Raw genomic sequence first — 7,132 nt, forward strand, 5'->3', positions numbered from 1 at the left:
CCCAGGCACCTCGGCTTATAATCAGAACATAAATATAAGTTCAGATACATCACATAAACTTCCTCGAAGCTTCAAAACATGGACCAAAGCATTATTACTAGAATTGAGAGGTAAGATCGCTATTTAGCCTTTTAACCTTCCAAATGGCAAGATAAGGTTCCAAATCTTCCTCGAGCCCTTTGGGTTCCAAACCACTCCTACCTTCAAGTCATACATCAAACAAACCTACTCCAAGTCTCAAGTCAGAGAACGCGATACTAAAACTCAAATCAACTAGTTGGGTTATTACAATTTATGTATACACTATTCTAGTAACATGTGTATATACAATATTATACAATGTATATTCATTGTTTATTACATTCTACAATGGCATTGGTTGTTCAATGATGTTTATTGGTGTAGAATATTTAAAATATATATATACCACTAGGCAAGCTGCCTAGTGTCTAATATTTCTATATATTTACAAGTTTACAAGTCATATATATACCAACAATTTGTATCTTTACAAGTCGTATCAAGCAAGAGCAATAAGAAGTAAAACTAGAAAATAAACTAACAATATAATATGTTAACTTTGGAACCCCAAAGTTAACCTTATCAATAGCTACATAAGAAATGATGCGTGTGAATCTACAAGCCAGGGCCAAAAACCATGCAGTACACCTTTAATAATTCTCACCAGGCACCAAGGTTTCCAGGCCAACAATCAAGGCTAGTGTGATTCTCCAATCACCAAACCAATCCTTAGAAATCAAAAGAGTAGCATATAGGAGTCACAATTAGCAATAGAATAGGTTCTTCTTTTAGGTTGTCATGAATAACCCTCCTCCAACAGTATAAGTGCAATCCATGTATTCCAGAAGTGAGAAAATGAATGCACTCGTCAGAAAAAATGTAAATCAAAAGCATTGTGTATATGCATTTCCAGTAGTCAAAGCTACCGCCACTAGAACTCCATGAAGCAAGCCAAATAAATAGAAGCAGTGTGTATATTATGTTGTACTTGATTGAGTCGACTACCTGCTTGCGCTATATATTCCATATATTGTTATACCACCACCAGAATGGGCATGAAAACATGTTAATACCACTAGAAAGCAGCTTAACAACATACATAATTAATTAAGGAAGAAGAAACTAGCAAAGGCAGGGAGTGTAATATTGAACATTTTCATCCATTAGGTGTCTTCCTCTTTGCAATCCTAACCCTACGATTAGGGGTTTGATCCTTGTCAAGATTGAGTTATCTCCTCCTTACACTAAACAGTTCAGAGAAGGAGTAAAATGTGCTAGTACCTGCAAAAAGATACACAAGGTTAGCTAAAACATCATCAACAACATTTCCCTCCCTTAGCACATGTTGAAAGATCACATTGAAGTGATCCTTTATCTTCTAAATCCTCTTAACTTCTGCTACATTACACCATGGAGGATACCATTCTCCTTCAATGATCTTCTTCATCACTAATGAGTCGGTCTTTAATATGAGAGGAAGAAGATCATGATCTACACAATATTCCAACCCTTCAACTATTGCCTTTGCCTCAACTACAATGTTAGTAATCTCCCCTATCATCATTGCCCTAGCATACACCAAGTCCCCTATATTGTTTCTCAACAAAAATAAAAATAACTATTGACTGGATTGCCTCTAGAAGCCCCATCTGTGTTACATTTGTACCATCCATCATGAGGGAACTGCCAAGTGACTCTTCTAGTGAAAACATAGGGCTTGTAGCCTTCAAAATATTTGATCATGTCTGGCCAAAGAAAAGGTATGTGGGACTACCATGGATACCTCACCTTTCCCAAGTAGTGAAGTGTATTGTTTACCTCATGCACCACCCTATTGAAAGAAATTGTTCCTCCATTCCTCATTGTGTGTAAGTTCTTCCATAATTCCCATGTAATAATGGTTGGAACAACCTGAAACAATCTCCTGAGTTTGGAACAACAATCTACTTTCCACCATGCCCTTATAGTTTGATGTACCTACACCAAATTCCCAATTATACCTGCAGCATCAAAGAATGTCTTCCACACCCTAGAAGCAGTGGAACTACTTAGGAACAGGTGCTGCAATGTCTCTTCTTGTAGCTGCAAGTAACACCACCACCTAAAAATAGTTGAGTAACCATTTATCCTCCACATATGATCAGTAGGAATTTTCCCCTTCCATAATCTCCAAAGGAAGAAGGAAATTTGAAAGGCATGCCCATAGTCCACAACAACTTATATTCAGGATTAGGAGGAGCTCTATGAGTAACGACCCAGCCGATCGTTTTGAATATTTCAACTTTATTTATCCTATTTGATGCTTTACATATGTGTATTTATTATTATGTGATTTGTGCGGATGGCTTTTTGGGTTTGAGGAAGTTTTGGATTGAATTGGGACACTTAGTCCCTTGGTTAGAGGTTTAAGTTGTAAGAGTTGACCAAAGTTTGATATTTATGTAGACGACTCCGAAATGAACTTCTGATGGTTCCAATAGATTTTTATGGTGATTTTGGACTTAGGCGTATGTCCAGATTTGGATTTGGAGGTTCGTAAGTTGATTTGGTACTTTTTGGTAAAAATTGGAAAGTTCATAGGTTTGAGCAAGAGTTGATTTTGATGATATCAGGTTCATATTGTGATATTAGGAGACGGAATAGGTCCTTTGTGTAATTTGGGACTTATATATAAAATTTGAGGTCATTCCGAGTTGTTTAGGCATGTTCGGCGCAAGTTTTGAATTTGTAAATTTGGATTAGTTCCTTAAACCTGAATCGAAGTACGATTCATAATTTTGATGTTGTTTTATATGATTTGAGGCCTCGAGAAGGTCTGTGTTATGTATTGAGATTTTTTGGTGTAATTTGATAGGATCCCGAGGGCCTCTGGTGTGTTTTGGATCATTTCACCATGTTTTGGAATTGGTGGTATCTGATGTTCTGGTGTACTTCGCGATCGCTGATGATGTATCGCGATCGCGAAGGGTATTTTGGTGGTAGATAATTCTTACTATTCGCATTCGCGATTGAGTGGTCGCACTCGCATAGCTTGAGTATCATTGGCCTTCGCATTCTTGTACAGGGAATCGCATTCGCTTAGAAGGGAAGGTTGTTTGGGTGCATCAGGTTTTTAGCCTTCACGATCGCATGAGATAGACCGTGTTCGCGTAGGCTTGGTAGCTAGTGAAGCACGATCGCGTGCCTAGGGCCGCGTTCGCATAGGCTCTTTTGTGGAGCTAGTATTTTTGGTCTTTACGATCGCGATGGTGGTCCCCTGATAGCGATGCAAATTCCTGGGCAGACTTAAATATTTCCCTTTCGAGGGTTTTAGATGCTTTATCACATTTTGAGATTGGGAGCTCGAATTTGGGTGATTTTGGAGGGGATTTTCACGATTTGAATTGGGTAAGTATTTTTGAGTTGGATTTGATTATTATTCATGATTACAACTTTTATTTTAGCAATCTAATGATGAATCTAAGTGAAGAAATTGGGGATTTTAGTAAAAACGTTTCTAAATGAGATTTGAGGATTTGAACCCCGATTTGGAATCAAACTTGGATGTAACTTGTATGGTTGGACTCACATTGGAATGGGTGATCAGAATTTGTGATTTTTTTTGAGTTCAGGGGTGCGGGCCAGAGGTTGAATATTTAGGTTGACTTTTGATTTTGCTAAAGATCGAAGCTTTATTGTTTGGGGTTGTTTCCTACAACATTATTTGACATTATTAGGTTGTTTTGACTAGATTTGAGTCGCTCAGTGGTTGATTCATGCAGAAAGAGCTTTTTGGAGTACTGATTCATGCGCTTTGAGGTAAGTAACATATCTTAACTTGGTTTGAGGGTAATTATCCCCGTGGACTACAATAATTGAGATGTATTAGGGGTGACGCACGTGTGTGCGTACACCTAAGTATTCATGATCCGGGTAGATTTTAGGATACTATGAGACTTGTTTGCTTCCATGCCTCATTATATCCATGTTTTCTCTACTTATATGATTATTTGAGCTTGGATTCATGTTAGAAATTATGTCTAGGCTATGTTCTTAATTGTTTAAGACATGATAGGGCTATTCTTGTTTTTTGAGTTGTTTGCCTTAATTATAGTCATATTCTTAGTTATAATTCTTCATCCGCATATTATATCTCAGTATCTATACATTGTTTGTATGTCATATCACATATTGTTGATGTCTTCTATATGTTATACTGTTTAGAATGAGTTCTGTGAGACGTGAACCATTGAGATTTGATCGGTTGATGGCTGGTGTGGGCCGTATAGCCATATTGTGATTAACATTGGATCGGGTTGCATGCCACAACATTTATATTGATTATTGACTTATATTTTATTAGCTCTTAAGGAAGCATTCACCCCTCTGGAGTCTGGTATTCATAGTGAGCACAGGCAAAGGGACATATATATTCTTTGGTGATGGACATTTGTGCCAGGCACCCGTAAAGTGTTGAGTGGTTGTGTGTGTGTTATGGTAAGGGGCACTTGTGCCAGGCACTGTAAGTTTGCTGAGTGAGTATACTTGATGGCTTCACTATGATGTTATGGACATGACATATATATTTGATATGTAGGCAAAGAGATATATTTTCCTCATGCTAGACAATAAATGAAATGTCTTATCTGTTGTTGAAAGATTGGAAAACCACAGTTTTCTTGATAAACTCATGTTTTAGTGATTTCGGTGAATGATTGGTCTTTGACTGTTATATTTGGAAAGCATGTCTAATTTTCCGTAACTGTGAACGAGCTGAATATTATATCTCTTGAGATATTTACTTTTATTGTCATCATTATATCATGTGTTGTTATCAATTATTGGTGTTTGACACTGACTTTCTTTCGAGCTCATCACTGCTTTCAGCTCGAGGTTAGGTTTGTTACTTATTGAGTAAATGGGTCAGTTGTACTCTTGCTACACTATGCACTTTATATGCAGATCAAGGTTTTTCTAGACGTGGTGATTGCTAGGGTTTGCATCGGTTCCAGCTTGTGGAGACTATGAGGTAGTTGCTTTGTCGTTCGCATATCTTGAAGTTTTGTTTTGTTTATATTTGTTATCATATTTTTTATCATTCAGACAATTTTGTATTGAGGATTGACTCTGTATTTGAGATTCAGTAGTGCACATGTACTCGTTCACACCAGATCATGGGATGGTTATAGCTAAGTTATTGATGTTATTTTAGATATTTTATGAGTATTCCGCTATTGAGATTTATTTAGTCCCATTCTTGTAAATAATGTTATTGTTTAATTGTTGGCTTGCCTAGCAAGTGGTGTTAGGCGTCGTCACGTCTCTGATGGGAGTTTGGGTCATGACAAGTTAGTATCAGAGCCCTAGCTTGCGTAGGTCTCACGAGTCATGAGCAAGTTTAGTAGAGTCTTGCGGATTGGTACAGAGAAGTCTGTACCTATTTTTAAGAGGCTACCGAACTGTTAGGAAAACTTCACTTTCTTGCATTCTTGTCGTGCGGATTTTTTAATTTTGATGTCTGAACCTTTACTCTTTTATTCTCTCACAGATGGTGAGGACACACTCAACTGATCAGGAGTTGCAGCCTCAGAATGCAGCCACTACCAAGGGTAGAGGCCGGGGCCGAGGTAAAGCCAGAGGTAGAGATAGAGCTCAGCCTAGAGCATATGAAGTGGCACCTGATGTTGAGCATCAGATAGAGCAAGAGGAGTAGATTCATGTTCCTACCAAGCCAGTTGGACCAACTCAGGTCCCAGATGGGTTCATCACTACCCTAGTACGTCAGTACTCCCTAGTCCGCTTGGTTGGTCTTATGGAGAGTGTGGCCTAAGACGGTATATTTCCTGTAGCACCAACTATTTATAAGGCCGGGGGAGGAGCCTAGACTACTACCACTCACACCCCAGAGTAGATTGCTCATGGGTATCAGACCCCAGTAGTTCTACCAGTTGGGGTAATTTAGTATGTTATTGCTGCTCAGACAGAGAGAGACCCACAATGTCATCTGAAGGGCAGAAGAGGTTGGACAAGTTCACCAAGTTGTTTCCTCCTTTCTTTGGTGGTACACCTTCTGAAGACCCCCAGGATTTCTTGGACCATTGCTAAGAGATATTGTACAACATGGGTATAGTGGAGTCCCATAGAGTTTATTTCACTTTGCTTCGAATGCATGATGCTGCCAAGAGGTGGTGGAAGGAGTATGTTTGGGGCAAGCCAAAAGGTTCACCTCCTCTCACCTGATCAGTTCTCATATTTTTTCTTTGAGAAGTTTATTCCCTTCACTCAGAGAGAGGACTTTCATAGTCATCTTGAGTGCCTTCAGCAGGGTAGCATGACCCTTACTCAATATGAGACCAGATTTGTGGATTTATCATGCCATGTAGCTCTCTTGAACCCTACTGAGAGGGAGAGGGTGCTGAAGTTTATAGATGGACTTTCATATGGTATAAAACTACATATGGCCAGAGAGACTGAGGATGATATTTCTTTTACTCGGGTTGTGGAGATAGCCAGGAGGATCGAGTGCATCAGAGGTCAGGGTAGGGAGACGACCTCTAACAAGAGGCCTCGTCATTCTGGAGGATTCAGTGGTGCCTCGTCCAGAGGTCGAGGCCAGTTTATGAGGGTCTATTCTAGTAGACTAGTTTGTCATTCGTCACCTCCTAGCCGAGGAGCATCAATACAGTCTTTGTTCAGTGTACTCTCATCTCAGAGCTCTTATTGCACTCCATCAGTTCAGGGCTCGTCAGTACCGGGCTCTTCCAGCAGTTATTCTAGTTCACTAGGTCCAATTCTGGCACCGCAGTCATTCCCAGTTTGAGGTTACTACGAGTGTGGGGGTTGGGGCATGTGAGGAGGTATTTTCCCCATTTTCATGGAGATCCCATGCAGCAGGGAGGCAAGAATATGACTCCTACACTAGTTTCTACACCACCCACTCAACCAGCTTGGGGTGGAGGTTGTATAGAACAAGGTTGCCCAAGAGGGGGAGGCCAGTTGGATGTTGGGCAGGCCCACAACTATGTATTTCCCTCCAGTCCAAATGCCATTGCTTCTGACATCGTGATCACATGTATTGTTTCCGTGTACCATAGGTATGCTTCAGTGTTATTTGACCCTGGTTCAACTTATT

This window comes from Nicotiana tabacum, chromosome 14, assembly GCF_000715075.1.
Source record: "Nicotiana tabacum cultivar K326 chromosome 14, ASM71507v2, whole genome shotgun sequence".
NCBI classification, from domain to species: Eukaryota; Viridiplantae; Streptophyta; class Magnoliopsida; order Solanales; family Solanaceae; genus Nicotiana; species Nicotiana tabacum.